Source organism: Octopus sinensis, linkage group LG14, assembly GCF_006345805.1.
Source record: "Octopus sinensis linkage group LG14, ASM634580v1, whole genome shotgun sequence".
In the NCBI taxonomy this organism is placed as follows: Eukaryota; Metazoa; Mollusca; class Cephalopoda; order Octopoda; family Octopodidae; genus Octopus; species Octopus sinensis.
The window spans coordinates 63,154,610-63,177,109 of NC_043010.1; the positions used below are offsets into that span (position 1 = coordinate 63,154,610).

At 38.8% G+C, this 22,500-nt stretch overlaps 1 protein-coding gene and 1 pseudogene across 1 annotated transcript in view; one reads left to right on the top strand and one right to left on the bottom strand.

Annotated features, from left to right (window-relative positions):
* The window catches only part of LOC115218903 (zinc finger protein 271-like), a 39,312-nt gene that overhangs the window by 10,466 nt on the left and 6,346 nt on the right, over nucleotides 1-22,500 (bottom strand). The gene's annotated exons all lie outside the window — the stretch shown is intronic.
* LOC115219587 lies at nucleotides 15,384-15,593 on the top strand (annotated as a pseudogene).

Below are 22,500 nucleotides of genomic sequence, written 5' to 3' on the forward strand. Positions count from 1 at the left end.
TTGCAAGCTGCATGACAATTTCCCCAGTGCTGGTGCCATGAAAAATAAAAAAACACCCATTGCACATGACAAAATGGTTGGCATTAGGACAGAGAACCAGCCCTAGAAACCATGCCAAAGCAGAGACTGGAGCATGATGTAGTTCTTGTACCTGTTGGATCCTGTCAAAACATCCACCCCATGCAAGTATGGAAGATGGGCAGTAAAAGATGATGATAATTTCATTATAGCTATAGATATGCCTCACTGAGGCAAAGTGGCTGAGTTCCTTTCAAGTGTTGGGCTTCATGGAGGCAACCAAGACCTTTGGCATTATGTCATACTTGAGAAGAAGACCCATCAAACCAAGCAAAATCACAGTTGTGGCAGATACCAGTGTCATGCAAAAAACACTCCGGTGTCATGCAAATGGTACCTGTTCTGGTGGCACATAAAAGTACCCATCACATTCTCAGAGTGGTTGGCATTAAGAAGGGCATCCAGCCATAGAAAGCCATGCCAAATCAGATTGGAGTCTGGTGCAGCCTTCCACTGTGCCAGCTTCCCAGTCTAACCGTCCAATCCATTCCAACATGGACAATGGACGTTAAATGATGATGATATACACACACACATATATATATATACAGAGAGAGAGGGGGGGGCATACACATAAAGATAGACAGATAAATAGATAGATAGGATGTACAGAGATAACACACACAGGTGCAGGCATGGGTGTGTGTGGTTGAGAAACCAGCTTTACAACTATGTTTTTGGGTTCAATCCCACTACATGGCACCTTGCCCAATGCTTCAGACTGACAATGTCATGTGACCAACGAATGTGACTGAAATAGAAACTGTAAGAAGCCCATCATGTATCTATCTATCTGTGGTTCTCAACCACAGACCATGTGACCCTTGGAGGGTCCACATAAAACTTATGTGCAATAAATTGTTTAAACTTCAACAATTCACAAAACACTTTAACTGGTTTTCATAGAATTCCGTTTGAGTGTTGGGCCTCACAGAAGCGGTGACAGGTGAGCAAAACCTTTGACAATATATCCTGCTTGTGTAGACCTGTCAAACCAAGTGAGATCGTAGTCATAGCCAATGCTGGTGTCATATCAATGGCACATAAAAGGCACCTCCTACACTCTTGGAGTGGTTGGTGTTAGGAAGGGCATCCAGCCATAGATACCTACCCAGATCAGATCGGAACCTGGTGCAGCTCCCTGGCTAACCAGTTTTCAGTCAAACCGTCCAACCCGTGCCAGCATGGAAAGCAGACGTTAAACGATGATGATCATGATGATGATTTAATTATAAAAACATGATAGGATTTTTTTTTTGAACATGGAATGGCTGTGAGGGTCCACCCCAGTCTACTAGGAATCAAAAGGATCCATCGGTAAAAAATGGTTGAGAATTTACTGATTTAATGCCTGCATCCCATGCTAGCGTCGGTTGGACGGTTCGACAAATCTGATGAGTTGAAGAACTGTATTAAGATCCAAACTCTGCTTCGGTGTAGTCTGTGCAGTTGGAGGCCCTTTCTAACACCAAACACACTTTACAGAGTGCATTGGTTTTTTGTGTTTGTGGAATTGGCACTAGTTTGGTCACCCAAGTAAAATTGCAAGACGAAACCCTTCAACTGAAGGATGGGCTGGGTTTTGTGCTAGATGTTGAGAGGCTGAAGTATGATGGGGGAACAGGATTGAGTGTCTTGCTGTAGAGGAGATATGTTTTACTTGTTCCAGCCATTAGACTGTGGCCATGCTGGAGCATTGCCTTCCAGAATATTTTAGTCGAATGAAATGACCCCAGTACTTTTTTCTTAGGCCTGGTGCTTATTCTATTGGTCTCTTTTGCTGAACTGCTAAGTTTTGGGGACATAAACACATGAAAACACCAATTGTCAAGCAGTGATGGAGGGCAAACACAGACAAAAACAAACAAACACACACATGACAGGCTTCTTTTCAGTTTCCATCGACAAGGCTTTGGTCGGCCTGGGGCTATAAGAGAAGACACTTGCCTAATGTGTGACACTCGGAACCATGTGGTTGGGAAGCAAGCTTCTCACCACAGAGCCATGACTCTCTCTCATTCATTTTACATGCTATCCTTTTCCATGCCAACATGGGTTAGAGGAATACTCCTTGTTTTAGTATTTTACAGCTGAATGCCCTTCCTATCATTGCTAAATATCAAAAATCCCAGTTTGCAATTTTGAAATCTGGTTGCTTAACCATTTTGATACAAATGTCTTCTTTTCAAAAGTTATGCATTAAAATCTTCCACCAAACCTTAGTCACAATTTATGTTTCTAACACTAGCTGAATGATAACTAAATTATTTTACTAAATTCTTTGTTATATTTAAAATTAATTGAAAGAAACACAGAGCATCTCAACAGAAATATGGTAAGAAAAGGGTTAAAATATATAATAGAGAAACAATTCTTAATCCTTTTGTTACCAACCTGGCTGAAACTACCTCTGGCTCTGTAGTACAAATGTCTTGTTTTCATAAGTTTTGAATTAAAATCTTCCACCAAACCTTAGTCACAATTTATGTTCCTAACACTAGCTTAATGATAACCAAGTTATTTTACTAAATTCTTTGTTATATTTAAAATTAATTGAAAGAAACACAGAGCATCTCAACAGAAATATGGTAAGAAAAGGGTTAAACAATTCCACTACATCTGTTCTAACTCAGTTAGTGATGAGTTTTTATAAACCCTGAAGTCATTGAGACAACTTGTTCAGACCTGATTTCTTCCTATTGAACTTTGTACCTGTAGATCGGCTGTATTGTTGGTATTTTACTGTCAGACATGTTTCTTAACCCTTTCTGTTAACATATTTAGATCACTTTAACCTTTTTGTTACCATAGGCGGCAAGCTGGCAGAAATACTAGCATGCTGGGTGAAATGCTTAGCAGTATTTCATCTGTCTTTAGACTCTGAGTTCAAATTCCAGCGAGGTCAACTTTGCCTTTCATCCTTTATAAGCATAGGAGTGGTAGGAGTGGGTGGTGTGGTAAATAGCTTGCTTACCAACCACATGGTTCCAGGTTCAGTCCCATTGCATGGTATCTTGGGCAAGTGTATTCTGCTATAGCCTTAAATCAACCAAAGCCTTGCAAAGAGATTTGGTAGACAGAAACTGAAAAGAAGCCCATTGTATATAAATGTCTGTCTGTCTGTCCACCACCACCACTTGATAACTGGTGTTGGTGTGTTTGCATCCCCATAACTTAGCAGTCCAGCAATAGAGACCAATAGAATAAGCTCCAGGCTTAAAAAAAAAGTACTGGGATCTTCACATTCAACTGAAAATTCTTCCATGTGGTGCTCCAGTATGGCCACAGTTTAATGACTGAAACAAGTGAAAGCTAAAAGACACAGATGCGTTCAGCCCAAGCAGGCAGGGAACGTGGCTGTCAAATGATGATGATGACAAAGTGTGTGTGTATGTGTGTGTGCTGTAGCAACTTTAGTGTAGAAAAAACAACAAAGACATCATTAATGATATTTAAATCAATTCGTTTGTCATTCGTTAAGTACATCTGACTAATATATTTCAATAATTGCTGCCTGAACGGTGCAGCAGCTGCCATAATAACCCTTGGACAAAGAATTTTTCTAAGCTGGACCTTCTAACTTCCTTTGGCTCAGTTCAATCTGTCCATTGCTTTTATCTTTTACTCGCTGCAGCCATTGGACTGTGGCCATGCTGGGGCACTGTCTTCAAGGGTCTAGTCAAACAAATCAACCCCAGTACTTATTTTAAGCCTGATATTTATTCTATCAGTTTCATTTGCTAAGCCGCTAAGTTAAAGGGATATAAACAAACCAACATTGGATGTCAAGCAGGAGTTGGGGACAGACACAAAGACATACAGACATCTGACTTCCACACACTTTACATCTCCCAAACAGGCTCACAAGGCATTGATTGGCCCAGGGCTATAACAGAAATCACTTGCTCCAGCACAGTAGGGCTGAACCCGAAGCCATGTGATCGCAAAGCAAGCTTCATAACCACACAGCCATGTCTGTGCCACACCTACTTTTAAGGAAAAAAAGAAAATTAGTAAATTCTCAAAAATAATATTCAAACGTAAATCTGAGCTCTACTGGCCATTCTATAAGCCTAAAGAATGTCTTTGGTACACCCATAAATTGTCTAAACACCTTAAGTCCATTATAAGTAGTTTGATGAATAATATTTTGACTTGAATTTCAAAGCTATCAACTAACAAGCCAATGGTAAGAAATGGTTTAAAATATATAATAGAGAAACAATTCTTAACCCTTTTGTTACCAACCTGGCTGAAACTACCTCTGGCTCTGTAGTACAAATGTCTTGTTTTGAAAAGTTCTGAATTAAAAACTTCCATCAAACTTTAGTCACAATTCATATTCCTAACACTAGCTGAATGATAACTAAGTTATTTTACTAAATTCTTTGTTATATTTAAAATTAGTCGGAAGAAACACAGAGCATCTCAACAGAAGTATGGTAACAAATGGGTTAAAATATATAATAGAGAAACAATTCTTAACCCTTTTGATACCAACCTGGCTGAAACCGCCTCTGGCTCTGTAATACAAATTCTCAAAGATGATATTCAAACTTAAATCTGAGCTCTACTGGCCATTCTATAAGCCTAATGAATGTCTTTGGTACATCCATAAATTGTCTAAACACCTTAAGTCCATTATAAGTAGTTTGATGAATAATATTTTGACTTGAATTTCAAAGCTATCAACTAACAAGCCAATATCTTTAACTCTTTGGTATTTAAACTGACCATATCTGGCCAAATTATTCTCCCTATTTTATGTTCAAACTGTCCAGATCTGACCTCTCCCATCTACCCTATAATGTCATTCTAAAAGTAAGCAAGAGCACTCAGAGAGCGCAAACCTCCGCCAAGGCAACACCAACATCCTCTCAACGATTAGCCAGAGATGGTTTTTAAAATGGGAATATCTGAAATAAACTCAACCGCTCTTACAAATGAGAATACTAAACAGTAACCCGACCGCTCTCAAAAATTAAGTAAAAAAATCAGAAAAATAATCCAGAATCCTTGTCCGGTACTGGATCGATCCCAAAATCTGATCAGCTCGTGCCAGTCACGAGACCAAACATCCCTGAAAGTTTCATTCAAATCCATCCAACGGTTCTTGAGATATCTTGTCCACAGACAAACAAACACAACTGAAAACAATACCCCTGCCTTCACGAAGTCAGAGGTAAGAATCACATTATCAAAATCTCAAAGTGACAAGATAATGCTTAATTAGTTTGAATTAATAAGTATTTCATTTGATAGAATAAGCTGAACACTGAGGGATTAATGATATTATAACAAGGCCTTGGCTAGGAGTGGTTACAGTGGGAATACAGAGCATTTTAAGAACACTCCTTTAAAACATATCATTAAGCATAGAAGGAATAATAAATGAATGAGTTAGAATCAGTACAAGGACATTGCATTTGGTGTCAGCGAATGTGCTTACAAAATAAATTCCTCCAATGACTTGTCCACGTGAGCCACAGACAGAAAAACATCATCATCATCATCATCATCAACAGCATTTAATGTCCACCTTTCCATACTTGCATGGCCATGGGAAATATTACTTTGCAAGTAACAAACTCACTTGGATAATGATGATGATGATGATGATGATGCACATTTACAACCATCACATGTCAAACAAGAGTGCAAACAAACATACACACATATACATACATATATACATTTTTTTTATATATATATAATTAATGACAATATGTATTTGAATCAAGTCTTCGATTTAAGGTTTGTCCTCGATTTTTATAATTTATATAGAACTCATTTATTTTGTTTATTTTGTTTATCGCTTGCCTAAGACCGTTATTTGAAAGGACCAATGAAACAAATCCATTTTTAAAGGTGCATCTTTTAGCTAGTTTTGATCAAATTGTTATTTCGGTTCTATTTTAACAAAACTGTCTGACGAATGGGAACGTGAAACTCTGAGTAACAACTTTTGTTATATTTCTGCTGCTTTTAAATAAAGTATATATATATATATATATATATATATATATAAAGTTAATCCAAACATGAAAACACAACAACACGAGGACGTGGAACAAATATAGTATTATTGGATGCTCAGGAAGGAAGGGAAGAAGGGAAGAAGGAGGGTTTTATGTTTCGAGCGGAGCTCTTCGTCAGAAACACAGGAAAAGGAAAGATCCAGAGAAGGGAAGACGGGGGAAAAAAATCGCCAACGGTACACACGTGGTCATATATACATACACACACACGTGTATATGTCAGGATTCTTTCAGTTTCCGGCTATCAAAACACTCACAAATCTTTGGTTGGCCTGAGGTTTTAGTAGAAGAGACTTGCCCAAGCTGTCACACAGTGGGACTGAACACAACACCATATTGTTGGGGAGCAAGCTGCTTAACCATCCAGCCATGCCCGTGCCTAAAAGATACTTCTGTCCTTACAATGAATAAACCCACTGGCTTTGAAGAGTCTCTTTTGTCTGACAATCATGTGGTTCTACTACATTGGCAAAAAGAGTAAGGTTTAAACTAAATATTCCAATGTATATAGAATCTCAGCTGCCTCAGAAACTCAGAACAAAAAGACAGATGAAATGCTGCTTAGCATTTGGCCTGGTGTGCTAACAATTCTGCCAGTTTGCTGCCCCCTAATAATAATAATAATAATAATAATAATAATAATAATAATCTCCTAATATAATAACAAGCATAGTGCTTTTGTGTGTGTGTTTGTTTGTCCAGATGGATGCAGAGGAGGAGAGAAAATACTAATTCAGTGAAGGAGAAGTAGTGAGAGTAATAGCCCTGACTGAGAGGGAATGAGAGAAAGTAATAGCAATAAGGAAGAAAAGGTTGAAAGAAAACTCAGCATTCCAACTCTGTGTGTGTATGTGTGTGTATGTACAAGGGAACTCTGTGAATGTTTGTATGTGTGATTACTATGCACCTTATTTATATATAAAATACTACAATTAGCCATCATTATTTACAGCACGTGGTCAGCTAGTAATAATAATAATAATAATAATAATAATAAGCAAATATTCTGCTCAATACTACAGATTTACTTGTCATTTGTTTGACCTTAACCAGTTGACCATGTCCCTTAGTGGCTGACGATATGTGCATCTCTGATCACGAGCAGAAGTAGTGGGGGAGCATCATAGCCGTGTGTTGAGAGGGATTCTTTGGGGTTTGAATAATTCACCTCTGGAAACATGGGTGTTTCGTTCAACATCCTTAAACAATCCTTATTCAGGGACCTTTTGAGCGGGAAGGGGCTACTTGACCAGAAGATAATTCTAACTGAGCCCCACCTGCAATGTCACGCGCTGTTTATCTTGATATGAGATCACCATGTCACATACACATGGTTGTGATGCATGTGCCTTGTGTACCCTTATCAGACGGGTAGTCATGGTGGGTATACTGGGCTTTGTATATTTTACCCCAGTGTCACTTCAATGGCATGCACTGTTCTTTCACTCAATAATAATAATAGATTTAAATTTTCTATCTCATTAGTAGAATACATTTTTAACTTAAAATCCAAAAAAAGGGGGGGGGGGAACATTCAAACTGCATTGGTCTATTGTTAATTCCGCCTTTCCTTGCCAGGGAAAAGGTCACGAGTGTTGGCCATGTGTACATGAAACCCTTGCAATCCTTACGACTGATAGCAGATACCAAACTAACAAACGTAACGAACTGCTTATAAACTGCCGACACCAATTAAAGTTGTTATTCTGAAACTACTTTACACAGAGTCGACGTTTATTCCTTTCACCGACCATAGATTTAAAACATGTTCTTATACGTTTTCCATCTGACTATATTTTATATTTGGAGAATACTTAGAAGCGTCCAATATTTAATTTAATATATTTTTCCGTTTATCTGTCTGTAGTTTTCCTCGTGTAATATTTAGCATGTGAGTCATGCCTACTAAGCTGCTGCCAAACATAAACATAAATATACAAATTTAGATATATATATATATATATGCATACATATATACATATATGCATACACATATATATACATATATGCATACACACACACACACACACACACATATATATATATATATATACATACATATATATACATATATATACATATATGCATACACATATATATATACATACATATATGCATACACATATATATACATACATATATATATATATACATATATATATACATATACATATATACATATACATATATATATGTGTATATATATATATATATACACATACATATATACATATATATATATATACATATACGTATATACATACATATATACATAAATACATACATACATATACATATATACATAAATACATACATATATATTATATATACATATATATTATATATACATACATATATATATATATATAATATATATATATATATATATACATATATACACACACACACACACACATACATACATATATATATAACTTCCTATCTGTTTATATTTATATTTATTCAGCTTATAATTCTAGCATTCGCTTCTTCATGTCACAGTGAAATTCGTCGTCTTCAACATCCACCGACCCCTTCTACCTATTAGCAAAAAAAAAAAAGAAAAAAAGTTTTCAATAAAAAAAAAAAGAAGAATTTTCCATGATTTTGCAATCTATCGAAATATTTCTAAATTTAACCTTGATTATATACATTTAATCCTCATTTTGATTTCCATTCTAACCATTCACGTATGTATTAACCCATCTTGATTACGGTTACTGCTTCTGTTCCATTTTGTTGTTATTCATCTTCCATTGTCCCATATTTTCCAATACATAATTAACATCATGTATTGTATATATTTATATGTCGGCATATCTTGGATTTTATCATTTATAATCTTCATCATTGCGGTTATTGTTACTTACATCATCTCATCACTATTATTAGTACTATTGTTATTATACAGGCGCAGGAGTGGCTGTGTGGTAAGTACTATATGGCTCAGAAACCTGGACGTTATCAAAGAAGCTTGAGAGGCGGTTGGATGGAACCTACACTCGCCTCCTTTCGGGAGCTCAAAATCTCTCGTGGAAGCGTCATCCAACCAAAATGCAAATATATGGGAAACTACCACCTGTGTCATCTCTTGTGAAAGGCAGGAGAGTCCAGTTTGCTGGACATTGTTGTAGAGCTGAAAAAGAGGTAATTTCTACTCTTCTCCTCTGGAAGCCATCTACTCGCAATACCAGAGGATGCACACTCTCCTATCCTGATGTAATCTCCAGGGATACAGGCATCCAGCAACAGGACCTCCGTAATGCCATGATGGACTGTGAAGTCTGGCGTAGCATGGTAAATTCCATTGTCTCGACCACAGTCGAACAATGATGATGATGAATGATGTGGTAAGTAGCTTGCATGTTATTGACTATTAAGTCCAATAATTGTAAGAACTGTAGTAAGATGTTCAATACCTCGTTGAGGTGAAAAATTGACAAGAGGTTGAAAAAGCCTCAATGTTATAAAGTGTAAGGGGCCCAGCGCCTCATTTGTAAATGGACTAGTGTAAATGGATTGTATACTCTCTTTTACTTGTTTCAGTCATTTGACTGCGGCCATGCTGGAGCACCACCTTTAATCGAGCAATTCAACCCCAGGACTTATTCTTTTGTAAGCCCAGTACTTATTCTATCAGTCTCTTTTGCCGAACTGCCAAGTAACGGGGACATAAACACACCAGCATCGGTTGTCAAGCAATGCTAGGGGGACAAACACAGACACACACACACACACATATATATATCTATATTATATATATATATATATTATATATATTTATTATATAGAAGGAGCTTCTACAGGACTAGAACTGTTTCATTCAAGAGAAATCTTCAGGAAGCTAGTTAACAAGAATTGTATTGGCATTTATACATTTAGGCAGGTTTAAAGGGGTGTTGGTGGGGGACTTTTTGGGGGTAGGCATAGCGCAAAAAATCACTACTTGGGGGAGTGGTCAAGGAGTCAGTGTAAATTAGATAGGAGAATAAATAAAAAATAAAAATAAAAAATAAAAAATAAAAATAAAAAATAAAAAATATAAAAAATAAAATAAAAAATAAAAATAAAAAAAAAAAAATATATATATATATATATATATATATATATATATATATAAAGGGGGGAATAGAGTTTTAGGTAAATAAGGAGATTCTCACTTATACTCTACACATACACACATATATACACTCACACATACATATACATATCTACACATACACATATATATATGTATACATACACACACTCACTTGTATGCACGTATACACACATGTATATATACACACACGACCACACATACATATACACACAGAAAAATATATATATACACATACACACACATACTCACATACACGCATACACACACAAATCCATACACACACATGCACACACAGCACACTAGTCCCTATATACACATATATACACATACACACATATATATACACCCACACATACACATACATACACATATATATACATACATACACATACATATACACATATATATACATACACATATATATATATATATATACACATATATATACATATGTGTACCCATGCATACCTACACATACACACATATATATATACATATACAAATACAGACCCATTCCCTAATTTTAATTTATTATCTTCGTTTATTACTTTTGTTATTTTGGCCGCTTGGTCACAAACATCTTGGCTATGACAGCCAGACCATTTATCCGGCTACTGGAAAACAATTACTCATTCACTCACGCACACTCTTTAGCACGTACACTCACTCATTCGTACACTCATACGCATACACGCACGCACGCGTTATATTCATACATACATACATCTACATACATTCACGTATATACACATACGTACGCGCGTACCTACAGATTCAAGTCTACACTCTTAGAAGGCTAGTCTATACATATACACAATAAATATAAATACACACACATACATGTACACCTACATACAAATACATACATGTACATATATATATAATAATATATATATATATATATATATATATATAGACACGTACCTACAGATCATGTCTACACTCTTAGAAGGCTAGTCTATACATATACACAATAAATATAATACACACACATACATGTACACCTACATACAAATACATACATGTACATATATATATGGTCTCAACTCCCCCCCCTCCTATCTAACCCCCTCTCCCCCCTCCTCACCTATCCTTTCTCCTCCCGACCCCTACTTCTTCAGTCCTTCATCCCTTCACACCTACTCCCCCTCCCTTCTTCTCTTTCTCCTCCCTCTTCCCCTTCCCTCTGCTCCCTCACTCCCTCTCTCCCTTCTCTCTCTCCCCTCTCCCTCTTTCCTCCTTCATTCCCCTCCTCACCTTCCTTCTCCCCCATCGTCTCCTCTTCCCCTTCTCCTCCCCCTCTCCTTCCCCTCCCCTTCTCCCCCCCTCCCCCTCTTCTCCTCACTACACCACATGACTTACACATCACATCACATATGATGTGCCATACTAATCACACACACAACTAATACATACTAATACGTACTAATACATACTAGTACATACTAATACTTACACAACCCTATACATACACACGTCCAACCCCGCATACGCACTTATACTCTCTCACACACACACAACACACACCTATACATACCAATACGTACTAATACATACTAATACATACACCACCCCATACATACGCACGTCCAGACCAATCTTACGCACTAATACTCTCTCATACACACACCACACACACACACCCTTATACATACTAATACATACACCAACCCTATACATACACACATCCAGACCCCTCCCACGCACTTTTAGCTGGTCCCTCAACCCTTTTATCAACCCTATTATCTCCCCTTATTTCGCTCTCGCGTCTCATGTTTGATCTTTGACCTCTGGCCGAAATCAGATCGCTATGTTGATTCGTTAGCTACTGCACGCATTTTTTTTTCTTCTTCCTTCTTTCTGTGTTTTTCTCTCTCTGTGTATCTTTCTGTTGAAGAGCGTAGGCTCGAAACGTTAAAGACTTGTTTTATTTATATTTCCTGAGCGCCATACTAATACATTGTTCGTTTGTTTTCCACTGCCTTCGTCTTTTGTTTTTATTTCATAAAGCTTCCCGTTATATATATATATATATATACATATATACGACGGGCTTCTTTTAGTTTCCGTCTACCAAATCCACTCACAAGGCTTTGGTCGGCCCAAGGCTATAGTAGAAGACACTTGCCCAAGGTGCCACGCAGTGGGACTGAACCCGGAACTATGTGGTCGGTAAACAAGCTACTTACCACACAGCCACTCCTGCGCCTGTATATTGAATATTTTTTGCATGTTAATATTTGCAATGGACTATTAAGTCCAAAAACTGTAAAAACTGTTGTGAGAGGTTCAATACCTCGCTTTGTTTAATCTGTTTAAAAAAAAAAACAATGTTTTAGAGAAGAAGAAAATCGGCGAGCGTTTTTGCCTTCTCTCATCAATATCATCCTTATTTCATCATTCACCTCATCAATGTATATGTCCAGCCTGCAGCTACTCTTTGTAATGCCTTTATGGCAAATCTTAATGAAATAAAGTAGCTTGCTTCCCAACCACGTCTTTTGCTATAGCCTCAGGCCAACCAAAGCCTTGTGAGTAGATTTGATAGACGGAAACTGAAAGAAGCCCATCGTATAAATATATATATATATATGAGTGTGTGTGTGTGTGTGTGTGTGTGTGTGGTGTTTGTCCCCACGCCATCACTTGAGAACTGATGTTGGTGTGTTTACGTGCCCATAACCTAGCGGTTCAGCAAAAGAGAACGATAGGATAAGTACCAGGCTTACAAAGAATAAGTCCTGGCGTCAATTTGTTCGACTAAATGTGGTGCTCCAGCATGGCCACAGTCAAATGACTGAAACAAAGAATAAAAGAATTACACTGTGTAACAATGTTTTTTAAATTTTGGGGGGTTTTTCATCAGTAGGCATTGTTTCCCATTTGCTTCTATCTAGAAACCAAAGGAACTGACTACTCTTCCCTTCAAACTTTGCTTTCGTGACCTGGACATCAATGTTTTGAAACTGACCCATTTTCCATTACATTTCAGACAGATTCAGCACTGAGTTGCTGAAGTAGAAATATCGTTATAGCAAATATCGTGCTCAATGCCACAGATTTGCTTGTCAGATGCTTGACCTTAACCATTCGAGCACGTCCCTTAGTGCAGTGCTACTGAAAGTGGTGATCCACAGACCGGTGCCTGTTTGCGAGCCATCAGCTGCTGGTACACAGCGACTTTCCAGAAAAGAAAGAAACATTATAAAATGCTTATGTAATATTGTATTATTTGTTTACAAAATAAATATAAGATAAAAAAATTGTCAACTTTTATTATATTCATTATCTATATTGCAATAATAAAAAATCAAACCAAATCAAAATAGATGAACATCAATGGAATTTGTATCTTTCTGGTACCAGTGCCGGTGGCACATAAGAAAACCATCCGAACGTGGCCGTAGCCAGTACCGCATCGACTGGCCGTTCGCCAGCCTCGTCTGGCACCTGTGTCGGTGGCACATAAAAAGCACCATCCGAGCGTGGCTGTTCGCCAGCCTCGTCTGGCACCTGTGTTGGTGGCACATAAAATCACCCACTACACTCTCGGAGTGGTTGGCATTAGGAAGGGCATCCAGCTGTAGAAACACTGCCAGATCTGACTGGCCTGGTGCAGCCTTCGGGCTCCCCAGACCCCAGTTGAACCGTCCAACCCATGCTAGCATGGAAAGCGGACGTTAAACGATGATGATGATGATGAAACCTCTGAACGATCGAAATCAGTGACGAAAAGTTACTGGAAAAACGATAAAAGTATTTGCATTGGGACATCCCTTCATCGAAAACCAGTGATTGTCGTACGATGACGACAGGTCAATACCTAGAAACTGCAGTCCGTGCGTATCACTTAGGTTGACGAGGGAACGATGACTTCCCTTTGCAAATACCATAAAGGCACAGAAAGTGTGCCTAAAGCCAGCTGGAGACGATGTTCTCCTGGGACTACAAGCAACAGTAACACCCACCCTTAGTGGTTAGCCATATTGAGATGGTAAGTATACCTTACATTATCTATATTGTTTCCGGTATAAATTAATATTACTAAGAAATATTACTGGTCCGTGGCACATTGTTAAAAAAAACAAAAACTGCAGGTACACCACATCAAAGAGTTTGAGAAGCACTACCTTAGTGGCTGAGAATATGTGCATCTCTGATGATGATCAGGAGTAGTGGGGGAGCATCATAGTCATGTGTTGAGAGGGGTTTTTCGGGGTCTGAATAAATGTAACAAAACCAAAGTTTGAAGGAAGTATTAGCAATTTTTCATACTTTCTAGGGGGAGCAAATAGGAAATAACAGTTGCTACCCCAAAATAAAATCTGTGTTACACAGTGTTATCGTTAAGCCCTTGTGGCCAATAAAAGAATTAATTATTATGAATATGACAAAGGTGGTGAGCTGGCAGAACCACTAACATGCTGGGCAATAATGCTTAGAGGCATTTCAGCCGTATTTATGTTATGGGATCAAATCCTGCTGAGGTTCACTTTGCCTTCCATTCTTTCAGGGTCAATAAAATACTGGGGTCAATGTAATCAATTTAACTCCTCTGCCGAAATTGCTGGCCTTGTGGCAAATTCTGAAACCAGTATTATGGCAGCAAACTGAGAGAACCATTAGCAGACTGAGCAAACTGTTTTTATGTTCTGAGTTCAAATTCTGCTGAGGTCAACTTTGCCTCTAATCCTTTACAGGGTCAATAGAATAAGTACCAGTTGAACTCAAGGGTTGATATAATTGACATACCTATTTCTTTACTACCCACAAGGGGCTAAACACAGAGGGGTCAAACAAGCACAGACAAGTGGATTAAGCCGATTACATCGACCCCAGTGTGTAACTGGTACTTAATTCATCGACCCCAAAAGGATGAAAGGTAAAGTCGACCTCGGTGGAATTTGAACTCAGGACATAATGGCAGACGAAATACGGCTACGCATTTCGCCTGGCATGCTAACGTTTCTGCCAGCTCGCCATCCCCTAAATTGCTGGCCTTGTTTCAAAATTTGGAATCAGTATTATCATTAATATTATTATTATTATTATTTCAAAGGTGGCAAGCTGGCAGAAACATTAGCACGCTGGGCGAAATGCTTCATGGTATTTCGTCTGTCTTTGCGTTCTGAGTTCAAATTCCACCGAGGTTGACCTTGCCTTTCATCCTTTCAGGGGTCAATAAAATAAGTACCAGTTGGCTAAGATCAAAGTGTAGTATCTGTTCTTATTCCCTTAATATCTGATATGGTCCCTACTTGGGGCCATCAATATTAAACTGATTTTTAGAACGAGGTGAAGAGTTAGGGGCTTACTCCGCCTTTGCCTCGGGTTGGCTTGGTATAGCAGTACTTCCAGGATTCAGCCCATCTCCCACCCAGGGGATAAACTAAATTATTATTATTATTAAGGCTGCAAGCTGGCAGAATCGGCAGCACGCCAGGTGAAATGCTTAGTGGTATTTCACCAGTTGCTGTATTCTGAGTTCAAATTCTGCCAGGGTCGACTTTGCCTTTCATCCTTTTGGGGTTGATAAATTAAGTACCAGTGAAATATTGGGGTCGATGTAATTGACTAGTCCCATCCTCCTAAATTTCAGGCCTTGTACCTTTAGTAGAAAGGATTATTATTATTAATTAATTGGTTTAAGGTGGAGAGCTAGCAGAATCACTACCACCCTGAGTAAAATGCTTCCGAGTTCAAATTCTGTCGAGGTTGACTTTGTCTTTTGTCCTTACATGGTCACTAAAACAAATACCAGTTGAGTACTGGGGGTTGATGTAATGAACTAGACCATCATCCCCACCCCCAAAATTTCAAACCTTCTGCCTATAATAAAATGGATTATTGGTCTATTGGTTAAGCATTTAAGAAATTGATTGATTGATTGATTAATCATTCAAATAATCAATCAGTCAGCTGTTTGTCAAAGGCCTTTCGTTGCCATTCACCACCTCGTTAATGAGAAGCATCTCTTACATTCTAAAGGTAAACTTGATGCTCCCACTACAGACCCGTAATGTCCGGTTGTTTAGTAAGTGGTATCAAGAACTGCAGTTAAGGAGGTGATGGGTGTCTTGATGAAGAAGGAAACTGGGTATATATATATATATATATATATATATATATATATATTGATAAAAATGATACGACAACAAAAGAAGGAAAGAGACCTCAATATTATGTAAATAGAAGAATTTATGTCACTAAAATAAATACCAGATATATATATATACACTAGTGCTAGTGCATGCATATACAGCTGCGTGCGTGCGCACATACATGCGAGTACTATCCAAATCTCCGACTAATCACATACAGCTAGCTGGCATTCAATTGGCGTATCAAGTTTCAAGCCTTTTGATTGGGTTTTGGATAGAAAATTCACAAAAAAGTCACTTCTATTGATTTTTTAATGGCTTTACAGGGTGACTGGGGAAATGTAAAGATGTGCACGACCACCCTTGGACGGTTTTGAATGACCATAGAAAGTGCGAGTCCTCTAACTGAAAAATTGTGGATTTGTATAAAGGATACACACACACACAGACAGACATTTTGCTGTTTACATATATAGAGATATATACACTGACACCAACTGTTCTGCCTATATGCCTGTGCACACCTTTGAATGCAATGTATGCCAGAAGGTTTGCAAATCTAATGGAGGCCTCAAAAGACATTTTAAGATCCACAAAGATCAGAACTTATCTGCAGCTCTTGGTGGTCCAAATCGGATATGCAATCTACGTAGGTGTCTTTTCAGAACATTGTCTGGTTTAAAAAGCCACAAAAGATGCCATGGTGGTTCTAAGGTGTCAGTACAGGAGGTCAGGAGGTGGTCAAGCTCTGCATAAGGAGTAGACAACCACCATACACTGACACAGTTTCACCAAGGCACGTGAGTCTTCTCAAAAATGCAATACAACCAGTTGACCTGGTTCTTTGTCCTCACCTCCATAAGACTTGGCATCCTGAGATCAGCCTTCACCATTACATCCCATGTCTCCCTGGGGTGTCAACTCTTCTGTAAGCTCCGTCCACATTTAGCAATCAGCACTTCTTTAAACATCTGCCCTCATCCATACACATCACGGTCTTCTTTCTTGCCCGCTACATCCGATTCCTCTCCTCCTCATCATCATCATCATCACTTAATGTCTGTTTTCCATGCTGGCATGGGTTGGATGGCTTAACTGAAAACTGATAAGCTGGAGAGCTGCACCAGGCTTCAATCTGATTTGGCATGGTTTCTACAGCTGGATGCCCTTCCTAATGCCAACCACTCCCAAAGCGTAGTGGGTGCTTTTTACATGCCACCAGCACAGGAGCCAGTTATGAAACACCAGCATTGGCCAAGACTACGATCTCACTTGGCTTGACAGGTTTTCTTAAATATGATATATTACCATGTGGCCCAAAGTTCAAAGGGTGCTTTTTTACATGCCACCGGCCATGAGCGCCAGGCATCTGACACTGGTGCCAACCATGACTGTCAAGGAATTTCCCTCAGCACATTTGCACTATGTCATTCATACACACTTACATTCCACATCCAATGGAGCATGCTAGCTCCATTTCTTTCCAATCTTCTGAAGTTCTCTGCATTCGAGGCCCTGGTTTCGCAACCATAGAGTATTACAGTTCAAACACATTATACAATCTATCTGTCACCCTAAGGGAAAACACCTGCATCATTATTATGACTATTAATACTTTTGTTACTTCATTCCTGCTGAATTTTGAAAATAATGGAGATCTTAATGAAATAACTGCTATTATTAAGCTGCTTTTTGGAACATAAATTAGCACAAAATTGTAGTGAAAGGGTTTAATTTAGACCCCTTAAAAACAGAAAGTTTATATCATAGATCGACAGGCAGTCCCAGGCAGGTTAGTATCAAAAGGGTTAAGATGGTGAGATGACAGAAGCTATTTCTTTACTGCCCACAAAGGGCTCAACATAAGGGGACAAACAAGGACAAACAAATGGATCAAGTCGATTACATCGAACCCAGTGCGTAACTGGTACTTAATTTATCAACCCCGAAAGGATGAAAGGCAAAGGATGAAAGGCAAAGGGATGAAAGGCAAGGATGAAAGGCAAAGGATGAAAGGCAATGGATGAAAGGCCAAAGGATGAAAGGCAAGGATGAAAGGCAAAGGATGAAAGCAAAGGATGAAGGAACGGAGAAAGGCAAAGGATTGAATGAAAGGCAAGGATGAAGGCAAGGATGAAAGCAAAGGATGAAAGGCAAAGATGAAGGCAAAGGATGAAAGCAAGGATGAAAGGCAAAGGATGAAAGCAAAGATGAAAGGCAAAGGATGAAAGGCAAAGGAGAATTGAAAGGCAAAGGATGAAAGGCAAAGGATGAAAGGCAAAGGATGAAAGGCAAAGGATGAAAGGCAAAGGATGAAAGGCAAAGGATGAAAGGCAAAGGATGAAAGGCAAAGGATGAAAGGCAAAGGATGAAAGGCAAAGGATGAAAGGCAAAGGATGAAAGGCAAAGGATGAAAGGCAAAGGATGAAAGGCAAAGGATGAAAGGCAAAGGATGAAAGGCAAAGGATTGAAAGGCAAAGGATGAAAGGCAAAGGATGAAGGCCAAAGGAGGAAAAGGCAAAGGATAAAGGCAAAGGATGAAAGGCAAAGGATGAAGGCAAAGGATGAAAGGCAAGGATGAAAGGCAAAGGATGAAGGCAAAGGATGAAGGCAAAGGATGAAATGAAGGCAAGGATGAAAGGCAAAGGATGAAAGGCAAAGGATGAAAAGGCAAAGGATGAAAGGCAAAGGATGAAAGGCAAAGGATGAAAGGCAAGGATGAAAGGCAAAGGATGAAGGCAAGGATGAAAGCAAAGGATGAAAGGCAAAGGATGAAAGGCAAAGGATTGAAAGGCAAAGTGAAAGGCAAAGGATGAAAGGCAAAGGATGAAAGCAAAGGATGAAAGGCAAAGGATGAAAGGCAAAGGATGAAAGGCAAGGATGAAAGGCAAAGTCGACCTTGGCGGAATTTGAACTCAGAACGTAACGGCAGACAAAATACCGCTAAGCATTTCGCCCGGCATGAGAAGGCAGAACCATTAGCATGTAGAACATAATGGTTAGCGGCATTTCTTTTGGTTCTCTACATTCCAAGTTCAAATCTCACAGAGCTCAACTTTAACTTTCGTCCTTAACATAAAGCACCAGGAGGGGAAGGGAATTTTTCATTTGCCTAGTGGCTGCAGCAAAAGTGGTAGAATGGTGGACCCATTTGAAAGGGCTAAAGACAGACTCTTTCCTCTTTGGCCAAGCCCTCATCAACTTTTTCAAGTTTCACTTGAAGAGGAAGTTGAGGGTGGAGAGAGAAGTGTTGCCTTGTAGTAAGTTTGTTGAAAAATGGGTGAATGTTGGAAGAATGGCCAGTGTGAAAGGACCAATTCTGAGCGTGCACCTATAAAAAGGGAATCAAAGGAGAAGGGCTCTTGCCCTGTTGTTCAGGCACCTGTGGTTTTTCTGGGTTTTTCTATGAGGTCCTTAAAGCACCTTCCCTATTGGGAGTTTTAAATTGTTTAATTTTTAATCATTATTATATTGTTTACATGTTGTAAAACCCATTGTATTGTCCTGTTTTTATCTTTTATGTTGTTGTATGTCTTTTAATGTAATTTTATGTGAGCCCTTGTGATCAATAAAAGAAATAATAATAATTATTATTATTATTATTATTATTATTTTTTTTTTTTTTTCAAAGGTGGTGAGCTGGCAGAAATGTTAGCATGCTTTACAAAATGCTTAGTAGTATTTCGTCTGCCATTGCGTTCTGAGTTCAAATTCCACCAAGGTCGACTTTGCCTTTCATCCTTTCTGGGGTTGATAAATTAAGTACCAGTTGAGTACGGGGTTGACGTAATCTACTATCCTCCCCCACCAAATTTCAGGCCTTGTACCTATAGTAGAAAGGATTATTATTATTATTATTATTGTGGTGAACTGGCAGAATTGTTAGTATGCTGGGCTCAATGCTTGGCGGCATTTCGTCTGTTTTCATGTTCTGAGTTCAAATTTTGCTGGGGTCAACTTCATTTTTCATTCCTTCAGGGTCGATGAAGCAAGTACCAGTTGAGAACTGGGGTCAATGTAATCAACTTATCCCCTCCCCCAAAATTGCTGGCCTTGTGTCAAAATATCGAAACCATTATTTTTATTATTGTTACTATTCTGCAACTCTTCACCCGCACCCCATCCCTCACCATTTTCTGCACTGTCAGTCATCTCCTCTCCCTTATCTTACCCAATTTATGTATCATTGGTCACCCCTCTACTCCATCCCTCAACCTTACCCCCATTTCTACAGTTTTCACTGAATCTTCCTTTTTCCTTACCTTCCCTACATATCACCCCTCAGCATATGCTCTCCGTAATATTCTTTTCTCCTCTAGGCACAAGGCACAAAATTTGGGGATGGGGTAGTTGATCACATTGACCCCAGTGTGTAACTGGTACTTAATTTATTGACCCTGAAAGGACAAAAGGCAAAGTCGACCTCAGTAGAATTTGAAATCAGAACCTAATGGCAGACAAAATACCTATTTCTTTACTACCCACAAGGGGCTAAACACAGAGGGGACAAACAAGGACAGACAAATGGATTAAGATGAAAATGCAGCTCAAAGGTCACCGTTTTAACACCACTGTCAAGGCCCAGAGCAAATCGCAGAAGGTTCACCACTCACAGAAAAAGACTTCCAAGCCAGATTCCAAAAGTGGCCGGAACGCTGGGACAGGTGTAATGCTGCACAAGGTGACTATTTCGAAGGAGATGATGATAAAACTTATTTTTTAATTAAGCATAACTAGTCTGAGAACTTTTTGATACCACCTCGTATATATATATATATATATATAAATATATATATATATATATATATCACCATCATCATCATTTTCCATGCTGGCATGAATTGGACAGTTCGACTGGGGTGTGGGAAGCCAGGAGGCTGCACCAAGCCCCAATCTGATCTGGCAGTGTTTCTATAGCTGGATGCCCTTCCTAACGCCAACCACTCCGAGAGTGTAGTGGGTGCTTTTTACATGCCACCAGCACAGGGACCAGAGGAGCTGGCATCAACCACAATCGGATGGTGCTTTTTATATCGACCCCATAGCGTAACTGGTACTTATTTAATCGACCCCGAAAGGATGAAAGGCAAAGGTGACCTTGGCGGAATTTGAACTCAGGACGTAACAGCAGACGAAATACCTATTTCTTTACTACCCACAAGAGGCTAAACACAGAGGACAAACAGGGACAGACAAACGGATTAAGTCGATTACATCGACCCCAGTGAGTAACTGGTACTTAATTCACTGGGCCATTGCGCCTCCACATATATATATATATAGAGAATACCAAACTCATTCCCTATGGATACCGTATTTATTACAACGAGTGGCTTGTAAACGTATCTAACGAGCGAAAGCGAGTTAGATACGTTTACAAGCCACTCGTTGTAATAAATACGGTATCCATAGGGAATGAGTTTGGTATTTTTTTTATTACACACGAATAAACGACCATATTTAATTAACCCAATAACTAAATTCTTCACGTTTAGTTGTAACTTATGAATGACAAAAGTAGTGCCGTCACCGTGACTTCGGGTCATCACCATGGATTGACCAATCAGAAACAGCACTGTCACTGTGACCTCGGATCATCACCATGGATTGACCAATCAGAAGCAGCGCTTGCAGTATCTGACATATGTTAGATACCAAAAATATCTCAAAGTGTTCTCACTCACATGTGTGTAATAAAGACATGTTTTCACAGAGGATTGGAAACAAAGGCCACTGTTTGTATGATACTCATCAACAACTAACACATGATGTCAAAGCAACAACACACACACACACACAAATATTCCATTAAGGGGAGATCAACAAAATAATTACTTCATTCAGTGAGCGATATCATTTAATGCACACAGCATAAAGATAAGAGCTACAAACAATTTCTTATTGTGAGTGTGAAAACATGTGACCATGTGCTCAGAGCCCGAAGACTGCTGGGAGACACAATGCAAAACCTGCATTGACACGTGTCTCTACAGCAAGAAACTATTAGCATTTATATATGAGGTGGTATCAAAAAGTTCCGGGATTAGTTCTGTAGCCTGCCATCAGATGGCAGCACATGGGTTTTGCAATCATGTGTGTGCCATAGTCTTTGATTTTGTCATAGACAGGAACAAAGAGCCAACATGAAATTTTGCATTAAACTTGTGAAGAGACATTGAGC